General features: G+C 41.5%; 1 long non-coding RNA gene across 3 annotated transcripts in view; it reads left to right on the forward strand.

The window, feature by feature from the left end:
• Positions 1 to 17,029, forward strand: part of LOC107306103 (uncharacterized) — a 33,584-nt gene extending 16,555 nt beyond the window's left edge. The window contains exons 4-7 of one of the 3 annotated variants that reach the window (XR_014940102.1): positions 3,930 to 3,998; positions 5,785 to 5,888; positions 7,745 to 7,883; positions 10,045 to 17,029. This is a non-coding gene — a long non-coding RNA (uncharacterized LOC107306103). The other 2 variants (XR_014940101.1, XR_014940103.1) reach the window with 2 other exon arrangements.
• Positions 17,030 to 19,592: the final 2,563 nt, after the last annotated feature.

Below are 19,592 nucleotides of genomic sequence, written 5' to 3' on the forward strand. Positions count from 1 at the left end.
TGCTGCTTGTGGTAGGCAAGGGTGCCCAGCTGCTTAGGTAAAAATGAGCAGTGTGACACTGATATTAACTTTGGTCAAACTTTGCACTACATAGTATCTTCCTTCAAAGTGCTTTATATCTCTCTGTGTGCAGAAGCTTCAGTTCCTGCAACCAAGTGTGTTGTTGGCTTTTGCCCTACACTTATCTCAGGCATCCTCTTCTGCTTGTGTCAGCTGTGTTTACACCCACTGAATTGTACCATGGCTGTTCTTTCCATGGGTTGAAGGAGAAAGTACATGTTTTCTGGTGTTTGTTTGTTTGTTTTTGTTTTGAAAAGGCAAAGCTGAAATCTTTACATGTGTTTGAAGCAGAGACACAGAATTAAAGCTGCACCATAGAATAATAGAATCACAGAATGGCTCAGGTTGGAAGAGACCTCAAAGATCATGAAACTCTAATCTCCCTGTCAAAGGCAAGGCTGCCAACCTCCACATTTAATACTAGACCAGGCTGCCCAGGGCCCCATCCAACCTGGCCTTGAACACTTCCAGGGACAGGACACCCACAACCTCTCTGGGCAGCCTGTTCCAGCTCCTCACCACTCTCTTAGGGAAGAACATCCCCCTGATAGCCAGCCCAAGTCTTCCCTCCTTCAACTTAAAACCATTTCCCCTTGTTCTGCTATTATCTACCCTTTCAAAGAGTTGGCTCCCCTCCTGTTTATATGCTCCCTTTAGGAACTGGGAGGCTGCGATGAGGTCACCCCACAGCCTTCTCTTCTCCAAGCTGAACAAGACCAGTTCCCTCAGCCTGCCTTTGTAGGGATGGTGCTCCAGCCTTCTGATCTCCTTTGTGGCCCTCCTCTGTGCCCTCTCCAACATCTCTCTGTCTTTCTTATACTGGGGCTGCAGACCTGGACTTGGGACTCCAGGTAGGGCTTCACAAGGGCAGAGTAGAGAGGGACAATCACCTCCCTCTCCCACCTGTTGGATCTCAGGATACCACTTGCTTTCCAAGCTGTAGGAGCGCACTGCTGGCTCATGTTCAGTTTTTTATCCACCAGGTCCACCAGGTCCTTCTCTGCAGGGCTACATTCACGGACTGCTCCCTCCAATCTGTATAAATGCCTGGCATTCCTCCAGCCTAAGTGCAAAACCTTGCACTTTGCTGTGCCGAATCTCGTAAGTTTCACCCAGGCCCACCTTTTGAGTCTATTGGGGATTTCTGAATGGCATCCCTTTCTTCCTTTGTGTCAACCGCACCACTCAGCTTGGTGTCTTGCTGAGTGTGCTCAATTCCATCATTAATTTCATCAGTAAAAATGTTAAAGAGCACTGGTCCCAAGACAGCCCCCTTGGGGACACTGCTCGTTACTGGCCTCCTCCTGAATATAGGACCATTGATCTACCATCCTTTGCCTTACAACCAGTTCCTTATTCACCAGGTTGTCCACCCATCAAATCCACATCTCCCCAATTTGGAGACAAGGATGTGGTCAGGGGCCATGTCAAAGACCATGAATAAGTCCAGGTAAATGACATTGGTTGCCTTCCCTTTGTCCACCAGTGCCGTCACCCCATCATAGAAGGTCACCAGATTGGTTAGGCATGACCTTCCCTTGGTGAAGCCATGCTGGCTGTCTTGGATCATGTGCTCATTTTCATGTGATCAAGCACGTCATCCAGAAGAATCTGCTTCATGATCTTCCCAGACATGGAGGTGAGACTCCCTGGCCTTTAGTTCCCTGGGTCCTCCTTGCTCTCTTTCTTATAAATGGAAGTGACCCTTCCTCCAGTCATCCAAGATCTCACCTGAAAGTATGACTTTTCAAATATGATGGAGAGCGGCTCAGCAGCCACCTCAGCCAGCTCCTTCAGAACACTGGGATGCACACCATCTGGCCCCATAGACTTATATACATTCAATCTCATGAGGCAGTCTTGGGCTTGCTCTGTCTTTACAGTGGGAAGGGGGGGGGGGGGGGGGGGTTAATCTCCCAGTCCCCACCTAGAGGTTGAGGGATGCAGGGCTCAGGGACGTGAAAAATATTAGAATCCTGGCTGCCAGTAAAGACCAAGAGAAAGAAATCATTTAGTACCTCAGTCTTCTCCTAATCTGTTGAAGCCAGCTCTCCTTTTACATTTACCAAAGGAGGTACACTTGCTTTGACCTGTCATTTCTGGCCAATGTACCCGTAGAATGTTTTCATATTGTTTTTAACATCCCTATCCAAGTTAAGTTCTGCCTGTGCCTTGGCTTTCCTGATCCCACATCTGAAAGTCTGGATGGCATCCCTGTATTCTTCCTAGGTGAACATACTGGGACCAGAGTGTTTTGTTTTTTTCCAGGTAGTGCTGATCTTTGAAGCAGGACAGAGAATGGCTTGAGAGCTTTTCTTGTAACAGCAACTGGGGTAACTTAACACATATTTTAGTGTTCCTTCTTCAAGACTGGGTGACAGAAGGAAGAATGACAGAGGAATTGCTCTTTATCTTCATCCACAAATAGTCTAGGAGAGAAATAACTTTGTGTTTCCTTTTTATGGTGCAAGAGAACACATGTTCTAGTAAGTTCAGTAGCCTCTGTGTTGTAGTTTGCAATACCCCAGGGTCATGCAATGAGAGCTGCTGTGACATTGCATTTCTGCAATCAGCTTTGGATGGTGCCCCACAAGAAGTCCCACATCACTTGGGGAGTACTTCTCCAGCACAGATAGTTCACCTTCTTGCCCTGAGTTTTCAGAGAAAACTTAGAAGAACATGAATAAATCTTTCTAGAAGTTCACTGGAGTAGCTGAGCCCTCTCTTGACCCTTCGACATTCTCTCTTCCTAAGCCAGCCCCAAGACCCGTCCTTCCCCATCAAGTCCAAGGAGCCAGTCAGTCTGAAAGCCAGTCACTCTTCCCTGTTGCATATGTGTTCATAGAATCATAGAATTGTTTGTGTAGGAAGGGCTTTAAAGGTCAGTGAGGCTGCTGTGAGCAGAGACACCTTCAGCTCGACCAGGTTGCTCAGGGCCCCATCCAGCCTGACCATGAATGTCTCTGGGTAAAGGACATTCACCACCTCTCTATTCAGTCTCTTCCAGGTTCCTGTTCTGCAGGTGAGAAGCAAGCGGGTAAAGGAATCTCTCTTACCTAACACTAGACTCAGTAGTGGTTTGCCTTTCCAAAACAAAACAAAACAAAGCAGGACAAAACAACCAATGTACCCACACAACCTAATAGAATACAACAGCAGTACCAAAGAAATTACAACTTTTGTGGTGTGGGGGAAGTGACGTGAGCCTTTCAGTGTCCAGGATAGTGTAAAATCACAGGCAAAAACAGTGTAAGATCTTCATCGGTGAGCCAAGAGTGGTGCACAATTTTTGCACTGGATTAAAGGAAGAGGTTTTGAACTATATGTTAAAGTTACAAGGTGTACCTCTGCTTCACAGGAATAAAATTTACGTACCATGAATATACTGGTCAGTCTATTGCATATTAGTGTTTCAGGTTCAGGTAGAACACCTCAGGATAGAGTGGTTGCACAGTGGTTGCAGTTAAGTAGAAATGAGCCAGTTTTCAGAAAGACTAAACACCTCCACTTGTCATTAGCTCTCATGCAGTCTGTGGATATTCCAGACTTTTGAAAACCATGTTACTCATATTAAGACAACTGTGGTAAAACATACCTTCAGATTAATTCTTTGGCAAATAGTATGCTGAGAGGTCTGTCTTCAAGGCCACTGTTAGCTTAACCTCTGTGCTGTCTACTGTCATACAAATAGTTATTCCTTCCAATGGTATTTTGCAGAATCTCTTCTGCAAATTTCTTCATGCTTTAAGTTAAATTCTTAAAGTTATTGAACATGCTTTTTAGAACTACACTTAATGGGAAAAAAAAAAAAAAAAAAGAATAAAAAAGATAGATCACGGATTCATGGAACTCCTTTTCCTTTTTTCCAGCAGTGTTAAAGGAAGAGCTTCCATGGTGACATAGAAGCAATCACCCATTCAGCAACAGAAAGGCCTGTAGTAAGTTTAATTTCATTTCATTTATCAATATCTCTATTTCACATAATTTACTACTTAACACTTTTTTGTTTGTTTGTTTGTTTGTTTGTTATTTTTTGTTATTTTTAATAATCTAGGATGCTTGTAAGTAAATGTTCATTAACGTCAAGTGAACCAGCAGCCCATTCTTATCTTTATACAGCCTAAAATGTAGTCTCTCACCTTCTGGGATGTGTGCATGCTCAGTAATCCCTGAATATCTCTGAATTCCTGACTAGTGAATTAAAAACTATCTGCTTTTATTTATTTTTTTTTTAACTTTTGCTAAGTAGAAGCACTTTGTAAATGAGGAGAGCCATTTCTGGAAGAGCATTATGCAGATGAGGATCATGCATTTTAATGCTTCTCCATTTGGAATTTAATCTTGAAATAATTTTAATGGTGTTTTAAATAACAATTCTCTGAACCTATTACAGGAGATCTGATGGCATCTAAGCTTAGCTGGTGGAGACCACATGCGCTTCACATGCTTTTCCTTGGAAATTAAAGAAAGCAGATATTTGACAGGGACTTTTTAATAGACAGGTCAAAGTTATGAGTCCCTGAAATTAAAAATGATGATCAGAGAGGGTCAGTCCTGTCCAAACAGGTAAGAGTCTTTCAGAAAAGGTTTGCACAAACAGGTAACAACTCCTCATGTGAAAACCAAGGTCTAGTTCTGAAGGGGGTTGCCTGCCTTATCCTTTAGGATTTATTTATTTCCACTTTAGCCATTTTCTAATATTTCAATATGTGAAACCACATAGGTTTCACATATTGGTTTGATTGCAGGTCAGCTGTCAGATGTTTCAGTTGTAGATCTTGCACTTAGAGAGATCCATTAGTGGACAGAAAAACAGAATGATTTCATTCATAATGCAAGGGACAACTTTGAGATCTGTCTATAGCCATTGCCAACACCCTTGATAATGAAAAAGTACCACACAGTAGTCATTACCACTGAACAGCACCTCTTCATCATCGAGAGGCAGTACCAAAGAAAACAACAGATAGAACAACTTGAAATCATAATGCAGTTTTCCTTCTTACGTTAAGGGGAAGTAAAATCAAATAGTGGTATCCTTTTCACTCTGATGCCTCTGGGTGTGGTCTTACAAAGACCAGTAGCATGTGTTCAACTGTATCAGTTGAGACAATGCATCTTGAAGATCAAGGAGATAGGTGTTCTACTCCAGCTTGTTTCCATCTAAGCTTCACCAAAATAGTTGTGTGGATAAACCCTACCTAAAAGAAGAACCAGACAAAGAAATGAGAAAGATTGGAAGGGCACACTCTTTTTAAATGTCATTTTGGACACTTCCTCATCAGTGTCCTAAAACTCAGAACATTCTCTTGGGAGGTTGGCTACAATTGAATTCAGCCTCCTTTCAGCTCTGTGAATCTGGTTTCCACAGGGCTTTTCATTAAACAGTCCTCAGAGAAAAAAAAGGACTGAATACATTAAACCTTGGGCCATTGGGAGAAAAGAATAAAAGCAATATGTAAAAAATACCAGTGCATTCAACCAGTTTCTCTCTGTTCTTCCCTCCAGTCTAATTATGATAGGTATCAAGTCATGTTCCCTCATGTGCTCTGCCAAGTACATCATTTTACTGATGTAGGGAGGAGAGGGGTGGGGGGACTTAAATTTGCCTCCCATATGTGCTTCTTGGTAAGGAGTTAGCAGAGCAGACTGCCATGAGGAGTTTAGTGATGAGTGGTTACCTGAGGAAAAAAAAAACTTCAGTCTCACTGTCTGCTTTGTCAGTGCTGGACTCACTCCCTTGGAAAGATGGGCCTCAGGACTCTTCATGGGAGGAACTGAAAAGACTTTGACCTTCAGCTGCATACAAGAATCTTCTAAAGGCCATGGTAAGCATATTCTCTATAGCACAATTAAGCTGCAAACTGTCACCTGTTTTGTTGATGCATTTCCTTTAGAAAGTTCTCTTCCGTTTTGTTAAGTGCCTGACATGAACAGCTAAAATACTGGAGCCATTTAAAAGCCTCATATGCAAGACAGAAAAACACATCTAGGGCAATCACCACAACCAGTCCAAATGAAGAATCAATCAAGTAATGGTCCTGGAGCTCATCACTGCAATGAGCAGATGCTCTCTACAGCTATCTGAATGGAGGTTGTGATGAGGTGGGGGTTGGCCTCTTCTGCCATGTAACTAATGATAGAACTAGAGGCAGTGGCCTCCTGTTGAACTAGGAGAGATTCAGGTTGGATGTCAGGAAATACTTCTTCTCTGAGAGAATGGTCAGGTGCTGGAATGGGCTGCCCAAGGAGGTGGTGGGGTCACTGTTCCTGGAGGTATTCAAGAAGCTATTAGATGCTGTACTGGGGAACATGGTTTAGGTGGAAATACTAGTGATAGGTAGGCAGTTGTACTGGATGATCTTAGAGCTCTTTTCCTACTTTGGTGATTCAGTGATTCCATGATTCAATATGAAATAACCTCACAGTCAAGGAGATATATACAATTACCACCACATCATCTCTCAAATACAAAGAAGGTGATACAGATTTGTTTGGCAACCTCATGGTTTTGAGGATACAAGGAGAGAAATAATTGTAACTACCTCTAGGAGGAGGAAGAAGTAATGTTATCAGGACTCAAAGGACCAAGTATTTATTGCACTACTGCAGATTTATACCTACATGTCTCTATTTAGAGCTATGGATTTACAGCTTAATGCCAGTGGAGTTAACACAGTGGTCAGTCAGTTCCTATGTATTTGGCAATAAACAGGAAAAATATACAGAAAAGAACTCACAAATCCAAGTTAATCAGTACAGAGTACAGTTTTAAGACATTTTGCAGCCCTGAAGTTTCAGTTCCCAATGGAGGGGTATTGGTGTCACCCTGGTTATGATGTTTCTTCAAAGAATGACTCATTTGTATGATTGGCATTCAGAACTCTCTATTCCTGAAAGAGACAAATATGTCCTACCCTGCCTCTCAGTAAAGTTATTCCATGAGCAGGCATCCTCACAATCATGGCATAAGCATATCTCTCCAGGAATGGCTGCGCAGAACTTCTGCCTTTCTCCTCTGTAGCTGTACCTTTTCAAGAACCACCTAATTAGAGAGTAAGCCATGAAAATCAGTCTCGGCATCCTGTCATCTATTCAGTCAGCTTACTGCTCAGTACAGACGTCTCTGATCTCCAGAGCCTGTGGTGGATTTTGTTTTCAATAGTGGCTAGAGTAAATCAAGGCATCCTACTGAAGCCACCTGGAGCTATGCCAGTGAGGTAAAATCATAGACAGACTGCATTCATCCTAGTGAAATCAGCCAATCTGAAGAAGGAATGGGGTAGGTTTCATAGAGCTGTGTGCAGGGATAGCGTCTTAGATAGTCATGTTTTGATTGCTGCAGAAATGCTACCCTCCCTTGTCTGACTACCTGGCTACATTTAAGCTTGTTATTGCAACTTCACTTTCCTTCCCATTGTCATTGGGCATAACTGTATGCTCAGAAATCATAGATGACTCCAGCAGGACTGACTGATAGAGGTGCGGGAACTGTAAAAGCCTCTTGGAAAAAGAGGTCTGCTCTGTCATCTCCTATCACCCATTCCTGAACCCACCTTTCATCCCAAACCCTTTCTGTCCTGTGGCTGAAGCAAAAACAGAAACTAGAAAATACTCTTTCGATCAGCTGTTAATTCTGCTTTCAGCTTTGCAGAGTTGTTTTGTTTTGTTTTGTTTTACCCAGACTCTTCCCTGTTCCCAACCAAGGCCAGGGGGCAGTTGCACCCAGAGGACCCCAGGCAGTATGACTGATGTCAGCTGTAAACCAGCAAAGGAGAAGACCTATTAAGAGCTATTGCTGAGCCACAGGGTCTACTTAAAAGGTCAGGGGTAGGTCATTGCTCACTTGGTAATGCAAGTAGCTGCAGACCCTTCAGAGAAAGTAAGAAGGGATTTATCTAAGAGATTTGCAGCTTAATCACTGTGGGGTTGGGTGGTTTTTTGTTGTCATTTTGTTTTGTTTTGTTTTTTTAAATGGAGATTGCCCTCACCTGCCCTCTGATTCAGAACTGTACAGATGGGAACCAGAGCCAGGAAAGTTCCTGCCTTTTGTGTGCATAAGATAAGCATTATGTGACTTCAGAAGCATAGCAGGAGATGAAGAGACTTCACTGGTCCTTATTGACACCTGCAGAAGATACACAGCAAAAGCACCCTCCACCCCCCTTGTGATGCTGTGGTGCTCACCTCCACCCTATTGACAAAGCAGTGGGCAGAAAACTCTGAACAGCAGCACATCTCCCCACCCTAGCACCTCCCTGTACAATTTAACTCCCATTGGAAATATATGTACTTCCTTTCTCCTCTACCCCTTCTTTACCAAGTTGTTTGTTTGTTTGTTTTCATTTAATCTCTCACAGTTTCTCTTGGCTGTTACTGGAAAATTACTTTTCTCCCAGTCAGAATCTTAAGCCTGTGTTTAAGAACTGTTGCACATTAACGTGCTTATGTGAATACATTCTCTGTTGCAGCATTCTGATTTATCTATGGATCTTTTTTCTTTCTTTTTTTTTTTTTTTTTTTTTTTTTGGATACTACTGCTTTTTACAGCTTTCTATTTTATATACCCATTTGTTTTGGCTGTCAAAACATTTTTAATTTTAATTACTGAGTATCATGCTTCTGGGTATAAAACTGTCAGATAAATCTGAGTATCTGCATAAACATGTGGGGAACTGCATGTGTTATCACTCAGCAATTGCTGGTGGGCAGTTTGCAAGCTCTTGTCTGATCTGCGTTCAGCTGCTGTGGAACAGCATTGGTGTGATGAACTGTTGATTAGTTGTCAAACTGCATGCAGTTATGTCCTTGGCTCTGCCTAACACTGTGGGCTATTCAGACTGCACAAACCTTCAGCACAGGAGTGTCCACAACCATCTTTAACCTAGTCATTCAAATCCAAAGTGCTCATTTGTCAGGGCATCCCCAAAATGATTTTTTTCCCTATTTGTGAGAGAAAATTTAGCCTTGTTTTCTTCATGCAGTGGCCAGCAGACAAATGACTCCTTTTTAGGACTTAGGAGCCAAAACATGTGCTTGTGTTTTTCCTTTACAATAAAGATAAGCCTGTGACTGTGTGCAGTAAGTAGAAACCCTTTCTGTCCAGGAAGAGAATAGGAGCTCTTCTGCAGGGTATCCAGAGTACCCTGACTGTTTTTTTGCATTTCTGCAAAGTGGCCTCTCTTTCCCTGCTGAGACATTGTTTTATTGGTGCTGGGGCTAGACCCAGCCAGGCAGAGGACCCATTGCAATGGGACACAGCAAAGCCCATAGCAGTGAGAATCCCAAAACTGTCACTAGTGGCAGACAGCACTGGGCCGCAGCTGCTGTAGGTTTGTTACAACCTATAAGGTTTCTCTCCTCATCTTTCCCCAGTACCTCACAGTGGCTTTCTGCTCTTGTGAATATCTGGTGATGCATGATTATCTTGTCAAACTCACTGCTGGAGAGACACAGGGGAACAGCCCTTACAAGTTTCATATGTTGCCTACCCATCCTGTCTTAGGTTGCTATCTCTGCCTCTTATGTTTGTAACAGAAGCTCTATGAAGATGGGGCTGCACGTGCCTGCCTGTGTGCACAGTGCCTGGCACAGTGCAGGAAGCTCTGCACACCTGCACTACATATTGAAATTGCTATATAATAAAATGCTACCAAGGGTAGGTAGGGAAAAATGTCAGGGACAAAAAGGCAGCAGATACACCAACATCAGCATCCCATGTCAGCTGCCACAGCCAAAGATCTGGTGTCATGCTCCAGTGAAAGTTCTTTCCATTAATCCTGTTGTGAGCTCTCTCCTAAGCAGAGCTGATCTTTTGCCATACTTCTCTTCTGTATGATCCTCACTCGGCTTATGATGGTTTTGCTGCTTTTGCCACTAGAGCAGTTTTGTTTCACTGTCTTGCAAACAGCCTCTTCAAGCCTAAGAGACTTGCACTGACATTTTGATATATTTATCTTTACCTTTTGCTTTTTTCTGCTTCAGGTGATCAAATTGGATGAACTTTACTGCCATCTGGGGATGTAATATTTTCGTTTATGTTTGTCATTCTATCTTTTAATCTCATTAAAGAGACTCATTATGGAGTTTAAGGGATAAAAGAAAAAGCATTTCAGTGTTTTCACTTACTGTGAAAGCAAGTGGAGAAAAGACAGTCTTCTTTGTTGTCTCCTGAGAGTTTTTGAGGCTGAACCTAGCAAGTGAACTCGCCAAAGGGCACACTCCTGTCTGTGGATATGCACTACTTTCAGCATCTGTGGAGGACAATGCCAATGCATGGTAGCACTGCTGATCGTCCATGTGAGGCCCAGGGAACAGGTAAGCTCTGCCCTGTGTCTCAAACCCATCAAAATTGGAACTGGAGAAGTGTTAGTAAAGCAGGTGTTGAACATACCTTATTTTCTGCTGCTCTGTTGTAATCTCTTGTGTTCGGTGTAGTGCTGCCATGCACATTTAACACGCAACCATCTAAAAAGCCAATATTTGTGCGCATGTCTGCTTAAAATGGATACATGGTCTTGTACAACAACCAGAAAGTGCCATGCCAGAGATCTGGAAAATAAATCACCAGACTCCCTTGAAACTAAGGACAACATTATTTCAATGCAAAAACTACAGACTGTCAAAGGAGTTAAGTCTAATACAAACAAAAGGAGGTGTTTTTTCACTCAGCAGGTAGCAGGTCTGTGAAGTTCCTTCCCAGAGGAAACTGGATAAAAAAATGTTTGTATCCCACCATAGGAAGATGGGATTAATGTCCAGAAGACAGCATGTTACTCAGAAAACCATACCTGGGTCAGGAAATCCTGACCCTGAAGGATGGAAGATGGGAGAGAGTTCCAGGACATGGCAGGGGAATATGTTTATCATAGAATAATAGAATGGCCTGGGTTGAAAAGGACCACAGTTGGCCTTCCTGACTGCAAGCACACACTTCTGTCTGAAGTCCAGTTTCTCATCCACCAGGACCCACAAATCTTTCTCTGCAGGGCTGTCCTCAGCGAGTTCTTCTCCCAGCCTGTATAAATACCTGGGATTACTCTGACCCAAGTGCAGCACCCTGCACTTGGCCTTGTTGAACCTCACCAGGTCCTCATGGGCTCACTTCTCCAGCTTGTCCAGATCCTTCTGGGTGGCTTTCCTTCCCTCCAGTGTATCAACTGCACCATTTAGTTTGGTGTCATCTGCAAACTTGCTGTGGATGCACACAATTCCATCGTCTACATCAGCAGTAAAAATTCTTAATCCACCAAACAAATCCATACCTCTCCAATTTAGAGAGGAGGATGTGGTGAGGGACCATGTCAAAAGCTTTGTAGAAGTCCAGGTAGATGAAATCTGTCACGCTTCCCCATCTACCAATGCCATCACTCCATCACTGAAGGCCACCAAACTGGTCAGGCAGGATCCATCCTTGGTGAAGCCATGGTGGCTGTCTCGGATCACCTCTTCTTCTCATATGTGCCTTAATATGGTAATCAGGAGGACCTGCTCCATGATCTTATGTTGGTCTTATGACTTCCCAGACATCTGTTAATGGCAAGTGGTGAAGCTGGACTTGATGTAACCTTCATTTGGGTCAGGGTGGTTCCTCTTATGTCATACTTTCATGATGACAATATAAATAGCACAGGTAACAGGACTGATGCAAAATAGAGGGAGATGTAAAATCATGGATTATTTTATAAGATTTCTGATTTCACTTTAGAGTTAATTCATAAAATGTTCTGTTTCAAGAAAGTAGCAAATGTATAGCGGTTCTGATACAATTCCACACAAACTTTCTTCTTATTTGCCTTAACAAAAAGAGTGTACCATCAAAGCCAGTAACCCTAACTCAAGCCCTTGCTTGATAATGTTTTCACAGGTGATCGTTTTTACTAAGAAATCTTACATTATTTATATGATCAGCTGGAACATCTGTGATATTTTGTGTTCTTTTTCAGAGGTCTGCATTTATATTTGGATGAGGGAACAGTATTAAATACAGCACTAGAGTGAACTTTATTGTGATAAAAATATTTTGCTTTACACTCAATGAAAAGGAATATTGATAAAGTCAAATAAATTAGTGTCTTGGTTATCCTCTTAATTGTTCTAATGGCCTTGATTCTGAGGTGGGGAGTGGAAGGAGAGTATGCAGGGAAAGTAACAAAAACTGTTTGCCCTTGAGATAGCATGAGGGCCAAGACTTTGACTAAATTGATGTAAGGTATTTTATCACTGTTGCACTTAAAGAGAAGATACCAGCAGCAGGGCAAAAAGCTCTTTGAAACCTATCCCACCTTCCCTCACAAATATTATCTGCTATTTCCTGCCCCAGCAGGGGGATGCAGTTGTAGCACCTGTGGTGTTTCAGATGTGCACTGAGTTGTAACAAACTGAGGATGTAAGGCCCCCACTTCATAAAGGACTTTTTCCAGTCAATTCCCACTGGTGGCATATGACCTTAATACTCTTTCTTCACTTCTGCCTTCTCACATGACCCACTTGTGGTCAGTTATCAAGCAACAAAATCTGTGTCAACCGGGATTCAATGAGAGTAACCATTAGCTTCCAATTACTAGTTGTTCAAGGTTTATCGAGCGTTGTGTCTGTAATTAGGGAACTAAGATGTAAACTGCAGTGTCCTTTACAAAGTCAGTCTTGTGGGAATAATTTCAAGAACCAATTGCTGTTGCTGGATAGTAATTGGGAACCCAGAGGGATTCACATATGAATAACAAATGAAGGAGCACAGTAGTAGCAGGAATTTATACCTGGAACGTTAGAGTTCTTAATGACCCCATTGAAAGGAATAAGGTCATTCGTTATTTGAAGGCTCATGAGACACTGCATTTTCTAAGGATAAAAATCACACACAAGGTTAGGAAGTAAAAATGTGAGACATGAGGGCTTTCTGATGTCTGTCAGTCAGGACTGCCAATGGTGTTGGCATTCTGTGACAGAACATTTCTTACATTTTTGTCACAGTAGCTTGAAGTCCCAGGTGTTGACTGCCTAGAAACAAAGCTTGAAGTTAGGCAAGGCTGTTTCATACATCTCATTTTGTGAGTGTTTTACATGCCTGAGATTCACAGAGCAGTGCAGATAAGTGAGTGGGTAGGGTTTACATTGAGGAGATTAAATGAATTTTAGTGCAAGAAACATTCTGGCTGAAGATCCAGACCAGATAGCACCTTCTAAAACATGTAAAACAAATTCACTTGTCTATTACAGACATGCTGAAGACCAAGAGTTAAATTTTCTAAATTATGCTGTGATAGTGAATATCAAGGCTTGAATAGCCATTGGGGTTGTATAAATATACTCTACACACACACTTTCAGATCACAGATAACAACATTTCCAATAATTTGGTTTGAAAACAAGACTTAATCCTGAGTTTCATCACATCTCGGCTAAGCAGTGTCATTGTAGTTTCTATTCTAGAAGCAACTTCCTTAAAAATATGAAAACTATTTGTATTAATTCTGAGATTTTCTGGCTGTATTCGCATGGCTGTGATAAGTTTGACTGGACCTAAAGAAGTCACCTAAAGGATGTTACTACCAGAAGTTTAAAATCCTGTAAATTAACATAAAAGAGTGCCTGCATTTTCAAATCTATAGCAACTTGCTTGGCAATAATACTGTAATTCATCTCCACTCCCCTCCTCCACTCTCCCAAAAAACATGAAAAACCACAAAAAAGGTAGTGTGTGAAATTCACTTTTGAGAGGAACCAAAACTTGAGCCTGCAAGGTTTCTTTCTCAGTTATTCGTGGTACAAGCTTCTCACACTGTTTCAAAATCTTCTTGGGTGTCCTGTCTTCTCTGAGAGCAGGGGCTGTCTGCAGCGTCTAGAGACTGCAGCTGAGTCTTTCCTCCACAAATGGACCACCAGCTCCTTGTTCTCTGAGTTAAATAAAATGTAGTTATCAGAAGAGGTATCCTATCTTTGACCGCCTATACTAACCTAAACCTTTCACCTGGGTGAGTAAGATATAACTGTGTTGGGTGTTTTTTCTTTGTTTGTTTGTTTGTTTGTTTGTTTTGGGTGTTATTTTTTAATAACTGAAGATGACCAGCTTACAGTAGTATTTTCTCCTTTCCCCAAATCCACATTTTCTAGTCTCGAAGAGGTTAATATTTGGCTGAATAGCACTACAAAGTAGCAATGTAGCTAATGCTCCCATAAAACAGTGTTAGAAAAACTCATGCTAATAAAGTCTAAAATCCACAGGGCTTCCCAGTTAAACAGAGAGAGAAAGCTTTGCAACTAGAGCTCTATCTGATTAACTGTCGCTTTGTGTCTGACACGTACTATTTAACTTTTAAAGAAAGTTCCATGAAACAAGAAAATGAGCCTGGTTTTGTATAGATTAGTGTCCGATGCCTCTGCATTCATGTGTCTGTAGTAAATTGGTTCCTTTGTCTCTCTCCTTTAGCCAGCACTGCCTTCAGATTCCCTATGTATCCCTGGAACAACTCCACACCATAATATCAGTCTAAGAAAGCATAGTTCCAGGTTACTTACAGAGGAGTAGCTGATGAACAGCCAGAAGGGCAGCAGCTGATTTTCATTTTTTATGTCATATTAATGAAGAAACCACGTTGATAGTGTCTCTGTTAGCCAGCCAGCCAACTTTTAATTTCCCATGGGACTTCTGTGCTGTCATATATTTTTGAAGTATCTATCCCAATCAGAGTTTCTTGAATTCATTTGTAAGATTTTAGAGTGCAGGTGACTGAAAAAAAAAAAAAAAAAAAAAAAGCTCATTTTCCTGCAGAAACTAAGCTAATTATGTTCTGCTTATTGTTGAAGTGAACATTTCAGTAAGACTACAGATCTTTTCTAAAGCACCATATCGTTAAAATAGTCAATGCTTTTACTACCTCTGCATAGTATCCAGTATATACCAGTTTATTTTTTGACCTAGAGAATGCTTTTTATCATAGAGTATCCCGAGTTAAAAGGAACCCACAAGAATCAAGTCCATCCTATGGCTCCACCAGACCACCAAAATAAACGCTCCTTGAATTCCAGCACTTGGCAGACTGTGCAGACTGTCCTGGGCAGCATGTCCCATGCCCACTGCCCTCTTGTAAAGAACCCTTCCCCTAACCTTCCCTGACATGGCTCTATGCCATTCCCTCAGACCCTGTCTCTGTCACCAGAGAGCATACACTATGCTAACAGAACTATGCCATTATTGGCCCTGAACTTCAGTGACATGGCTCTGATCCCTTGTAGTATTTTAGTAACCACGTCAAAGGAATATCCTACAGTGTGACTGTATGGATGATTGGTTGAAGCTATCTGCTTATATTTGCCAGCTTGTTTACTTCTTTGGGAGAGTAGAGGCAACCTAAAAGGCAGAAGCTGGGAATGAGTGTGAGTTGTATACTTGGGTGCCTACACCAAAGACTTCACAGTTTTTGTTAAGCTAACATGTCATTTTTCCGGTCTTCTGTTTTCCAAGAAGGAAAGCATCCAAAAGTTTTTAAAATCTCCCTTCAAATAAATTGTGACAATCATGCTGAACGTGCCTCCTGGTTTCAGTGTTGCCTTCTGTTTGCTAGTTCTTTCATTTGTATTTCATATGAATGGGACAAGAAACAATTAAACTATCAACTGAGCATGTTGCTTCACTTTTCTAGAAGAACTGTACTTGAACTTAGCTCTTCAAATATTCCCAGAGGCCACTGTCAGCTTCCCTGACTGTGAGAGAGCTCCATGTGGACACAGACAACAACCCAGCAGACTGACATTAGAATAGATAGTGCTCTGACATTGCATCTACCTGCATGAAGTGCTCTAATACAATATGACTGAAAGGTCAAATTCCAGTTTCCTTTTGTGAAATTCTGTTTTCTCTACCACCCCGCAGAGTTTTGACTGCAAGTCTCCCTGCAAGCTCATCAACTTACCTATGACTGACTTCAATTCAAATCAACTGCTCTTTTCTTCACGCAGAGTCTATTAACTACATATTTCTCCTATACTCATACAAATAAATGCAAAAATGCATTACGTTATATCTCCTCCTGGAAATGGCAGGGTTACCTGGGGACTGTGTTGCCCAGAAGTGAAGAAGAACAAGTCAGATGTGAGGGAGACAAGGCTGCTTGTAGATGACAAGGTCAACTGTGGAAAAATTGCAGACATGAGCAGGTTGCTGTAGGCTCTGGGAGGAAACACGTTACTTGTATCAGGGTGGAATGGTAAGCCAGAATTCATGTTTACATCTCTGTACTTCTCTCCTTCACTATTAGGAGACGGTGGCAGTGGAATTTTTTCTGCCTGTTTCCTGTCATTTCAAAAAGGTCCAAACATTTCTCCAAACACTACTGGTTGCCATGGTCCTGGGAATGTCAATTTGAACCATCAGGATAACCACAGCTTTTAGGGAGCTTTGTGCAACACAAGTGAGAAATGGAAATCCAGCTGCCTTAACTGAGGAAATGGGACCAGACTGGGAGTCCTCAGGAGACTAGTTAATGTATGTTTGGTCTAAGAGTCAAATTCATGTTCCCTTACCCAGAGCAAATAGACAGGAGACTAAACCTCTTATTCTTATGTTCTCAACTCTACTACTTTGAGAAATTAATTCTCAAAACTTAAGCTTTGCAAGTAGCCAAATTGAAACACTTGTTTCTAAATCTGGATTTGCCTCAGTAGGTTTCTTAAGATTGCTTTCTCAGGGATACAACTGGAAAATGCTCCATCTAAATCTTTGTACTGTTTTTGTTTCTTTTATTGCTTGCATTTCCCCTTTTCATTATCTCTTAACACGTAACAACAGCAAAAAATAAAAAGAGGGAAAAAAACTTCCTCCTCAAGCAAAACACAGCAACAGTTTAAGTGGGAGCTAGAATGATTACACAGTATTCATTATGGAAAATAAAGTGAAACATATTGCCTTCACTTTCTTCTACAGAAGCCCATTGGCTGAATTCACAATACAGGTGACATCAGTGCAAAGACAACAAGCAACTTAGTATAATTTTGTCAAACTCGTCATTTCCAAAGCTTCTAATCTTCTGTGACAAGAACAAACAAATAAAAACAAAAATACCCAGGAACGCTAAAATGGATTATTTCAGAGTCTCTAGCGAAGGGAGGGAGGGAGGGAGGGAGGGAGGGAGGGAGGGAGGGAGGGAGGGAGGGAGGGAGGGAGGAAGGAAGGAAGGAAGGAAGGAAGGAAGGAAGGAAGGAAGGAAGGAAGGAAGGAAGGAAGGAAGGAAGGAAGGAAGGAAGGAAGGAAGGAAGGAAGGAAGGAAGGAAGGAAGGAAGGAAGGAAGGAAGGAAGGAAGGAAGGAAGGAAGGAAGGAAGGAAGGAAGGAAGGAAGGAAGGAAGGAAGGAAGGAAGGAAGGAAGGAAGGAAGGAAGGAAGGAAGGAAGGAAGGAAGGAAGGAAGGAAGGAAGGAAGGAAGGAAGGAAGGAAGGAAGGAAGGAAGGAAGGAAGGAAGGAAGGAAGGAAGGAAGGAAGGAAGGAAGGAAGGAAGGAAGGAAGGAAGGAAGGAAGGAAGGAAGGAAGGAAGGAAGGAAGGAAGGAAGGAAGGAAGGAAGGAAGGAAGGAAGGAAGGAAGGAAGGAAGGAAGGAAGGAAGGAAGGAAGGAAGGAAGGAAGGAAGGAAGGAAGGAAGGAAGGAAGGAAGGAAGGAAGGAAGGAAGGAAGGAAAAATACAAGAAGCAGAATGGGACCAACAGCAGGCACTGTTTTTTTCTGTACTAGGAATTCAATCCAGTTCTTAAAGTATTCATGAAACTCTTCTAGTCACAGCCAAATAGTAGTATCGCACACTTACTCACTGTCAACAACATCCTTAATATCCAGATGAGCCGTGATCATTCTCTCTACCCACTTATTTTCTGGTTGCTGCGATCTGCAAACAAACATCAACAGGATTGATTGTATGCCTGTTAAGGATTTTTGTTAAACATTAAAAAGGAGAGCAACTGAACACGACTTTCATTTATCTTTGAAGTGCAGTCTACCAGAGGAATCTTCCTTTCTCTTCCACTGATACTTACGGGATTGCTAGTAGTTTCAGAGGTAACTGAAATCAACCTGCCTGGCTGAGGAAGACGTCAAAGACAACTGCCTCCCCTGTGAAGTTTCCACAGATCTCCTCTGAGCAACATAGCTCAGGATAAATTCAGGCAAGGGGTGTTTGCTTCCTCTTATTTAGGATAACACAGAATTTATGCACTGTTCAGTGCTTAGCATAGAATATCAGAGGGGTGAATCTAATTTACTTCAACACTTATTACCCATGCTTCTTCATTTCACTCATGCTTCTTTATTCAGTGGACGCATCAATAAAAGGAGATTGTAACAACAAAGGGAGTTATATCCTTTTACTCTTGGAGGATAGAAATGATTCAGCAGAGAGAAACAAACAAACAAACAAACAAACAAAATAGACCCACATACTTGTTACTGTTTTTCTATCAGATCTTCAAACATCTCAGAAATGTTCTAAATATTTTGCTAAATCCCTGGTCTTTCTATACAACTCAAGTGGGATAATCAAGTTGATTAGGTCATCCTGTAGTGAAGGTTTGCAAAGTTACAGGGAAAACAAAACCACGGGCAGTTTGTAAGAATAACAAAGTATCTGTATTTAAAGATAATTCTCTACTGCAATGTCCACAAAGTGACCAGGTCTTCTAGCCTGCTTCTTTGCTGTTCTCCTTCAATGTAAGTATAGCAGGAAGGAATTAAGCTGAAGAAAATGTTGGGAGACAACATTTACAATGTTTATGCATACACTTTTTAATACAAATCTCACATTTTTCAGATTCATTCTTCCTGTATTCCTTCTAAATATATTGGTAATAGAAAGCAAAAATAAAAAATAAATAATAATAATAATAATAATAATAATAAAAAAGCAGGCAGTTAATATGAAATAATTGATGAGACTTCTAAGAATGCTAAGTACCAGTACTGTACTCAGTGCCTTGCTTTTTTATAGCAGAAAGTCTTTTCAGCAGTGATGTGATGCTGGGTTTGATGTACACCATTATGTCCCCTTTTATTCATGAAATATTACCTTTTTAGTTTAAGAGATCTGCTACTATTTCAGTGGTTCTCTTTTCTTTGAAAAAAAAAAAAAAAAAGCATTAACAGATGATGTCACAGAGCATCAGTCAATCAGCTGGGTTTTTACTTTAGGAGTTTTAAAATTAATGGCCTCATCATCATGCTGTTTTACTATAAGAGCATTAATCAGGAAGAACACATTTGCTACGAGTAGAGGATATCATAAGCACTTCTCCAAGATTTTTGCTGTAATTCAGCCTTCATTATCTCAATCATTATGGTAAAGTGCAATTTCGGACACCATAGTGTCATTACCAGAAGCACTATAGCACTTTCCAAGGAAGCTGCATTCAGAAGATGTATTAGGAAGGTACGGCTTTGGCTGGTGACTGTGTTTGTATGCATGTCATCCAAGACACATGAAGTATACAGGTAGGTGGACCTGTGAACATACACCTTTCTTTGACTATGACAGCATGATCTAATGCAAAGTTAATCTT

Source organism: Coturnix japonica, chromosome Z (genome assembly GCF_054131305.1).
Source record: "Coturnix japonica strain WE chromosome Z, WE-NBRP24, whole genome shotgun sequence".
NCBI classification, from domain to species: domain Eukaryota; kingdom Metazoa; phylum Chordata; class Aves; order Galliformes; family Phasianidae; genus Coturnix; species Coturnix japonica.